Genomic DNA, 9164 nt, shown 5'->3' with positions numbered 1-9164 from the left:
CTGTAGTAATCTGTAGCTAGCGCAAGATCTTGAACCCTAAAAATTCTAAAATAAACAGCTGGACGTGAGTAATTTATATATTTATCATCTGCAAAAAGAACTAACTAAATAGCACTTTCCAAATAAAAATGGGAGCAGTTCTCGTGAGTGCTAAAGTTTCTGTTTTTTACAGCAAGATTAACAAGACTTTCCCAAAGTCTTCCCAACGGTTCTACTTGGCACAAACACTATTTAAACACAAAAAACACAACCAAAACAGAGGATAGATAAATTATTTATTACTAAACAGGAGAAAAAATCAAGGAATAAAATAAATTGGGTTGCCTCCCAACAAGCGCTATCGTTTAAGGCCCCTAGCTAGGCATAAAAAGCAAGGATAGATCTAGGAATTGCCATCTTTGGTAGGCAATTCTTCAATGAGGCATCTACCGTCTTTAAGAATTTCTTTATTTTTATTGATTATCAAACTTTTAGGAACAAGATCAAAAAAATCATTAGAAACAAATGGTTCCTTAATAATAGGAAAGAGATTTGGATGAACACTTATAGATATGAGATCTGCAGTTTCTTTGCTAGAGGATTCATATTTATTTTTAGGAACTTACATAAGCTTGGCAATTTTAGTCGGAGGACTTGGAGTATTCTTTATGGAAGAAAAAGTGGTTCCCAAGTTGGTAATGATACCCTCAAGTTTATCGATTCTAGTGGAATCATGATTTATTCTTTCGTTAACTATAGGTTCCTTCTCTTTAATATTTTTCAAAGTTACTCCTACATTAGATCCATATTGGGTAATTTGGTTGTGGATCTTTTTATCAAAATTTTCAATTAACTCAACGGTAGCAACTTTATTTTCAGTAATTTCAAGTTTTTGCATTACATTCTCCAAAGTTAACATAGTGCCATTAACCAAAAGAGGTGGTGAGCCAAACAAATCTATCATAGCATTATAAGAATCAAAAGTATGGCTACCCAAGAAGTTCCCTCCGGTAATGGTATCAAGGATATATCTGTGCCAAGGAGTAATGCCTACATAAAAATTGCGAAGAAGAACAGAAATAGATTGCTTCCTGGTGGATCTATTTTGAACATTGCAAATTCTATACCAAGCGTCTTTTAGATTTTCTCCCTCCCTTGGTTTAAAATTTAGAACTTCATTCTTAGGAGACAATGGAGAGGATAGAGGACTAGCCATAACGACAAGCAAGCAATCCAACACACAAGCAAACAAAAAGCAAGCGGGCAAAAAGAGGAAAATAGAGAAAGAGAGGGAGGATAGAGAGAGAGGGTGAATAAAACGGCAAGGGTGAAGTGGGGGAGAGGAAAACGAGAGGCAAATGGCAAATAATGTAATGCAAGAGATAATGGTTCTGATGGGTACTTGGTATGTTGACTTTTGCGTAGACTCCCCGGCAACGGCGCCAGAAATGGCTCGTTGTCGGGAGTCAGATCTTGACTTTCATGAACCTCCCCGGCAACGGCGCCAGAAATTCTTCTTGCTACCTCTTGAGCATTGCGTTGGATTTCCTTGAAGAGGAAAGGATGATGCAGGAAAGTAGTGTAAGTATTTCCCTCAGTTTTTGAGAACCAAGGTATCAATCCAGTAGGAGGTTGCGCGCGAGTCCCTTGTACCTGCACAAAACAAATAACTCCTCGCAACCAACGCGATAAGGGGCTGTCAATCCCTTCACGGTCACTTACGAGAGTGAGATCTGATAGATATGATAAGATAATATTTTTGGTATTTTTGTGATAAAGATGCAAAGTAAAATAAAAGCAAAGTAAAAAGAAAAGGAAATAACTAAGTATTGGAAGATTAATATGATGAAGATAGACCCGGAGGCCATAGGTTTCACTAGTGGCTTCTCTCAAGAGCATAAGTATTTTACGGTGGGTGAAAGAATTACTGTTGAGCAATTGACAGAATTGAGCATAGTTATGAGAATATCTAGGTATGATCATGTATATAGGCATCACGTCCGAGACAAGTAGACCGACTCCTGCCTGCATCTACTACTATTACTCCACTCATCGAGCGCTATCCAGCATACATCTAGAGTATTAAGTTCCTGAAAACAGAGTAACGCCTTCAGCAAGATGACATGATGTAGAGGGATAAATTCATGCAATATGATAAAAAAAACCATCTTGTTAGCCTCGATGGCAACAATACAATACGTGCCTTGTTGCCCCTACTGTGACTGGGAAAGGACACCGTAATATTGAACCAAAAGCTAAGCACTTCTCTCATTGCAAGAAAGATCAATCTAGTAGGCCAAACGAAACTGATTCAAATATTGTTCATAGATAATCTTGATCATAAACCCACAATTCATCGGTCTCAACAAACACACCGCAAAAAAGAAGATTACATTGAATAGATCTCCACAAGAGAGGGTGATAACATTTATTGAGATCCAAAAAGAGAGAAGAAGCCATCTAGCTAATAACTATGGACCCGAAGGTCTAAGGTAAACTACTCACACTTCGTCGGAGAGGCTATGGTGTTGATGTAGAAGCCCTTCGTGATGGATGCCCCCTCCAGCAGAGCTCCGGAACAGGCCCCAAGATGGGATCTCGTGGATACAGAAGGTTGCTGCGGTGGAAATAGGTTTTTTGCTCCGTATCTGATCGTTTGGGGGTACGTAGGTTTATATAGGAGGAAGGAGTACGTCGGTGGAGCAACAGGGGCCCCACGAGGGTGGAGGGCACGCCTAGGGGTAGGCGCGCCCCCTACATCGTGGCCTCCTCCTTTATTTCTTGACGTAGGGTCCAAGTCTCCTGGAGCATGTTCGTTGAGAAAATCACATTCCCGAAGGTTTCATTCCGTTTGGACTCCGTTTGATATTCCTTTTCTTTGAAACCCTAAAATAGGCAAAAACAGCAATTCTCGGCTGGGCCTCCGGTTAATAGGTTAGTCCCAAAAATAATACAAAAGTGGATAATAAAGCCCAATAATGTCCAAAACAATAGATAATATAGCTTGGAGCAATAAAAAATTATAGATACATTGGAGACGTATCAGCAAGTTCCGTTCCAATGGCAAGGAACAAGCCAAGCTTGACGAGTGGTTCCGATCCCACGCCATAGATCAGCTCGAGAAGCTAAGTTATAATGATGTGCATATGCGCTTCCTGGCAACGTCCGCGCTCCGCTTCACGCCCACGCTGCGCCTTGCCAAGTTCATGAACTGCCATCCCCCTTTATGATGCGCCCACTCTTTTTCTACCACGATTGAAGCACCTCAAGCTCATCGCCATCCCCATCCCAAAGGATGACATGGAGTGCCAGCTCCGCGGCTGTACTGCACTCGAGTTCCTTTGTCTTCCGGTGATGAATTGGTCGAGTACCTTGCACATCACCTCTAGGACTCTCCGAACTATTTATGTGTGTTGCTGGTGCTACAACGAGAGATCACAAAAGGTGGACCACAATATGGTCATCCAGGACACACCTTCACTTGAGAGATTACTTGTAGTTGATCAACAAGGTCCAACAAGAATCAATGTCATTTCTGCGCCGAAATTGAAAGTGGTGGGCTACTCGTCTGTCAAATACTACAACTTTTAGGTACAAGAGTCGCATTATATACCTCTCCTTCTTGATATCAGCATTATTTCTAGTTTTGAAGATGTATGCTCGTCTGTCATCCAACGAAGCTTCACCCAGACTCTGGGCATAGTGAAGGTCTTGGCACTAGAATCTGTCGTCCCCAACCTGGACCAAGTTTTCAGTTGCCTGAGATGCTTTCCGTGCCTGAAGAAGTTGTATATCGAGGTGATGTTCCTTTCCTATTAAATGTTAACCATAAGGGCGTTCAATTTTTTGAACCTTTTCCCAAGTTTACAATGACAATGTACTACGATTTCTAAAGGAAGTTAGGAGGATTTTAGGACATACACCCTCACCCCATGTTGGTTGTTTCATTCATATGGTTACAATCGTCCATAAGCATTTCTCCTTTGGATTCAACTATACTAGTTTTCTTAGGGAATTTTTCGTCCAATCCAACCTCTTGTGAAGAAGGATACATGTTTCTAGATTGTAATCAAATGCCCATGTTAATCATGCCAAATCAAAGATGGCACGTTGGTGCCTTTTACAAATCCTGCAAACCAAATGGGTGTGTAGCAGTGTTCAAAACTGCATGTAAGCACTAACACGTTCTCTTATTTTGCAGTGCATATTAGGCCCGGTGGAGGATGTTTATAACGACAATCACATCGAATGCCTTGATCTGCATCTCTCAAATATTACTTTGAAACCTACCGAGGGACCCCACCGGAGATTACACTCGCCAGGTTTTTTCTTGCCAGAGCAAAGGTGCTGAGGGTACTAAGGTTGAACACACATTTAATTAGGAAAGATCAATGGTATGATTATTAGAACCGACAGGTACTGCGGAATGGAAGTGCCTCCAAAAATGCCAAACTTCGTATTGGAAGAGCATATGGCAAATCAATTGGAAGTTATTGTGTCAAAGCCATACATGACTTGTGAGCAGCTGATCCCTTTTCAGAAATGACGCAGCTTGCAATGTTTGAATTTGGGTGATGTAATCTTTGAAATTGAACCTTGCAATACTGATGGTATTTGTTATGTTGAACCGTTTCTGTTCTCTTGTATCAACGCAAACACTTCATTCGGGTGAACCGCATGTCGTACATCGCACACAGCTTGATCTGCCTAAACGTTTCTTTTGTGTTGCCTAGTCACAAACAGTTCATCCGAGTGAACTGTATGCTGTACATTAAACACACCTTGTCTGGTTGACTGTTTCTTTTGTGTTTCCTAATCACAAACAGTTCATCCGAGTGAACCATATGTTGTACATCGCACACACCTTCATCTGGCTGCCGTTTCTTTTGTTCTTCCTCATCGAAAATGGTTAATTGAGCTGAACCATATGCCCTAAATCGCACATGCAACTAAAATATGAACCGTGTTTGATGCATCCGTCATCGCAAACATTTTGCACCTTTTGACGGTTTTTACACCACCATTTGCGATTATTGCATCGCATACAGTTTCGTCGAAGGGTCTCTGATCGTAGTGTCGCGTTAGCAGCATCCTGAAGTAGTGTATAGTCCATATTGAGATGCCCAAAACATCTTCTAATTAAGATTGGAGGGAGTAGCATGCTACATCCATACACTTGCTAAGGGTTTTACAGATTAACAGCTCAATTTCCGGCAGGGCTTTCCAGAAGTACTTAGCTACTGTGGTATCCTATGTTTTCTTTTATGAGAAATCAGCGTTACAGCTTTAGAGATTTAATGAAACATGTGAGGGGAAAAGAAATATATTATAAGAGCATCTCTAGCAGATCCCGCATAAGGCCGGCAAACTAAACTTTTCCGGACGAATAATATGAGGGGAAAAGAAATATACTGTAAGAGCATCTGCATTCACTTTATAACTTTTCATGGGCTTGTGTTCGAAAAATGTGAGGGGAAAAGAAATATACTGTAAGAGCATCTCTAGCAGATCCCGCATAAGGCCGGCGAACTACGCTTTTCCGGCCGTTATACGGGTCGGCCCAAATAATCGGCCCGAGCAGTTACCCGAAAAAGTCCTGACCTATAAAAAGTTTACAGGAGGCACGTAACCCCCTTCCTCCCCAATCGGGTATATATGCCGACTTCCAGCCGGTTTAGGTTATCCGCCCTCCATTTCATCTAGCCCCTCTCCTCCACATTTCTTGTAATCCAGTGAGAAATCAAGCGCGCTCAGGCAGCTTTTTGCGGCCTATTTTCCGGTGCGGGGCTACCATGGCGTCTGTAGGTGCGGGGTGTGGCGGCGGAATGGGGTTCGGTGACTGCGGTGGAGGCGTTCCGTGCGACGGCTTCTTCGCCCACAAGGCCTCCACCCTTCGGTGTCATAGAAGCAAAGAGAGGCGGCATGCCCGTGCGATGCCAGGTCCTGCAGCACCGGATCAAGGTCGTGTGCGTCTAAGACCTTTCGGCACTTCGGCCGTCTCTTCGACCCGGCGATCAGTGCCAGCGCGCGGCCGAGCGGACTTGGTTTCAGGCGAGGACCGCCGCCGGAGATGCGGCTGCGCGGCTGCCGATGCTCTGGGAGGAGTACCACCTCCAAACCCAAATCTCCAGCGACCTCATCTACGACATGATCCACAGATGGAAGCCGCTGCCCGCCGAGGTCATCTCCAGCGACGACGATGACGACGAGGGTGACGACGACAATGAGGGAGACGACTCTGACTCCGATGAGTCGAACCCTGGTTAAGTAGACCCCCGCCCACCCTTGGCTCTAGCGACGACTCCAGCGACTAGTAGATCCCCTATCTATGTTTCGGTTCCCATATGCTATGTTAATTATTATGGTTTGTAAAAACTGCCCTATGCTATGCGTGGTGAAATATGGTATGTTGGGTTGATGAACTCCGGCAAGATGTTTTTAGCGCGTAATACTTTGTTTATATTTATGTTATATGCGAGATTTGCTCTTGCCGCGCGTCTGGCGTCCTGCAAAAATCATTTACGGGATACCGTAAATGATTTTTCCAAGACGGCGGCTTGCGGGATCTGCTAGAGTTGCTCTAATTGTTGACTCTTAGTTGGATTTGTGAAAAATTAGTTTTTTTAGATTGTGTTGTTTCACCTTATTAACTCAAAGCTATATGGATTTGTGTATGATGCTAAGCTTGGACAGAGTCTTTAGGTCTTAGTTTTTGTTTTATTCAGATCATGTCATTTCCTCCTTTATCCACAATTATATATTTTTTGTAATCCATCGGTTGTCAAACGAATGTGAGCCCTTACATTTGGAGGGGGCATGAGCTTAACTATAAGAAGCTCTGTTTATAAGTACGAACATACTACATGAAAGAAATCAACAACGTGTTCTACGTGCCCATATTTTAATTGCTTCTAACCAACTGCTAGCTATCTCGAGTAGGCCAAGAATGTCGTAATGCTGGACATGGAGAAGCCGTTGAAAATGGGATCCAGAGCAGGAGCCGATGGAGTAGGCGCCCATGTCACCGAACACGAGCCAGTCCCCACGCGCATCTCTAGCACCCGGTACCACGTCACCATCGTGTCGAGTGAGTCGCACATCGGTGTGGCACCCCAGCTCAGAGAAACCGGAATGCCCCGTATCCCAGCCCAGAGATCAAGGAGAAGTCTTCTGGAATACGGCACTGCTTAGCATAGCACAAACCAGCTTTCTATTATTACACGAATATGATTACAAGGTCTCCGATATTACAATGAATAACATCGACACGGCGACACTACGCCATCCTCAGTTGCTCCAGTTCAGTACATTGAATGTACTTGCAAGCTCACAATAACTAGAGCATTCAAAACAAACAACAACATGGCAATTACAGGTTAAGCAGGAATTATCATGAGATCATCAGGATAACATGGCATGAACGACATGAATATAATACTGCTAGAACAATATGAGCATGGCATGAACATATAAATCTGACGATACTAGCATGTAGCATGTTGACACTATATGCACCACTTAATCTGCTCGGGTTATCTCATAACCAAATGGTGATCCTTCGGGCGATCACAACCATGACCAACACTTGGCCTCAAATGATGATCTTTCCGGCGATCACTACCAACTTATCTCATCATCGAACCGGTTGTTATTAAGCACATTATTATTATTACTGTTGACTCATAGTGTGACCGACACGAACTGGGCCCTTATCTGTGGGCAGGGCTATCGATAGATTTAATATACACTCTGCAGAGGTTAGTACAATGTACCCACACTACAGAACCCATGGCCTCGCACTCCCATTCGGGTGGACCAACGGCGTTCCAACAAAACCGATCTACTGCCATAAAACTCTCCCGACCACTCCGACTCACCCCCCTCTGGGCTAGTCCTGGGTGGCCCCGTGTCTACCAAAGACACACGACCACCGTCGTGGCCAACACATAAACTATCCCACATGGGGACACGTATCCATAAAAACAACAACGGGCACACAAGGCCTATGTCCGCATACCTGATAAGGGTAGCGCACGCCCATAAACCTCCCTCGTTGGAGGCACCGACGAGAGGCACGACGATAGACCAAGTTAGGACCTTCCCATAAAGGTAAGCGTGGTTGCACTGGTCAGTTCGATATGGTGGCACCAGGACTCAGCCAACAGTTGTTCAAGTTCAATTTAATCCAGTTAAACTTGAATGCAATTTGCTGAGCCATGATAAGATAACATGATGCAATTACAATGCATGAGCATGATATCAACATACACACGGATGCAACATAACTATCCACCATATCAACAATGAATCATCTCCAACTGAGCATGGCATAATGATGAGCATCAATATTACCAGTACAACACTACTCATAGCATAACATAACCATTATCATCAACCATAAATAACATGCAAGAACTCATCAATAACATTACCGAGTAAACACTTAACCAACTAACAGCAAAGGAACAATGCATATTGGCAGTACTCGGTAACCGACGTTAGTCATGCACCGAAGAACATGACCAACCTGACATGTACTACTATCAAGCATAGCAATATGAAAGTAAGACTAACAAGTAGTTCATGATAACAAGGTGCAGGAAACATAGCATGACGATAATCACCGATCCACAAGCACGACCGAAACTACGACAGCTGTAGCAAAACAAACATATAGTTATTAAAGATTGAAGTTGAAAACCAATGCTACTACATGGCTATCATGCAAATGGTGGTTGTGGCTTGCCTAGGGTTGAAGAAATCAGCGGGAAGTTGTGCGGAAAGATCACAGAAAGATTCACCGGAAATAGTTCTCTCTCAGAGGGGCAGTTTAGGGTGAGGGAGTCCTGGATTAGGCGGTCCTCGGACAGCCGGACTATATACTTTGGCCGGATTGTTGGACTATGAAGATACAAGATTGAAGACTTCGTCCCGTGTCCGGGTGGGACTCTCCTTTGCGTGGAAGGCAAGCTTGGCAATTCGGATATGTAGATCTCCTCCCTTGTAACCGACTCCGTGTAACCCTAGCCCCTCCGGTGTCTATATAAACCGAGGGGTTTTAGTCCATAGGGCAACAACAATCATACCATAAGCTAGCTTCTAGGGTTTAGCCTCTCCGATCTCGTGGTAGATCAACTCTTGTAATACTCATATCATCAAGATCAATCAAGCAGGAAGTAGGGTAT

This window comes from Triticum urartu, chromosome 7A, assembly GCF_056163025.1.
Source record: "Triticum urartu cultivar PI428250 chromosome 7A, HENAU_Tu73, whole genome shotgun sequence".
In the NCBI taxonomy this organism is placed as follows: Eukaryota; Viridiplantae; Streptophyta; class Magnoliopsida; order Poales; family Poaceae; genus Triticum; species Triticum urartu.
This window is presented reverse-complemented; position numbering follows the sequence as displayed.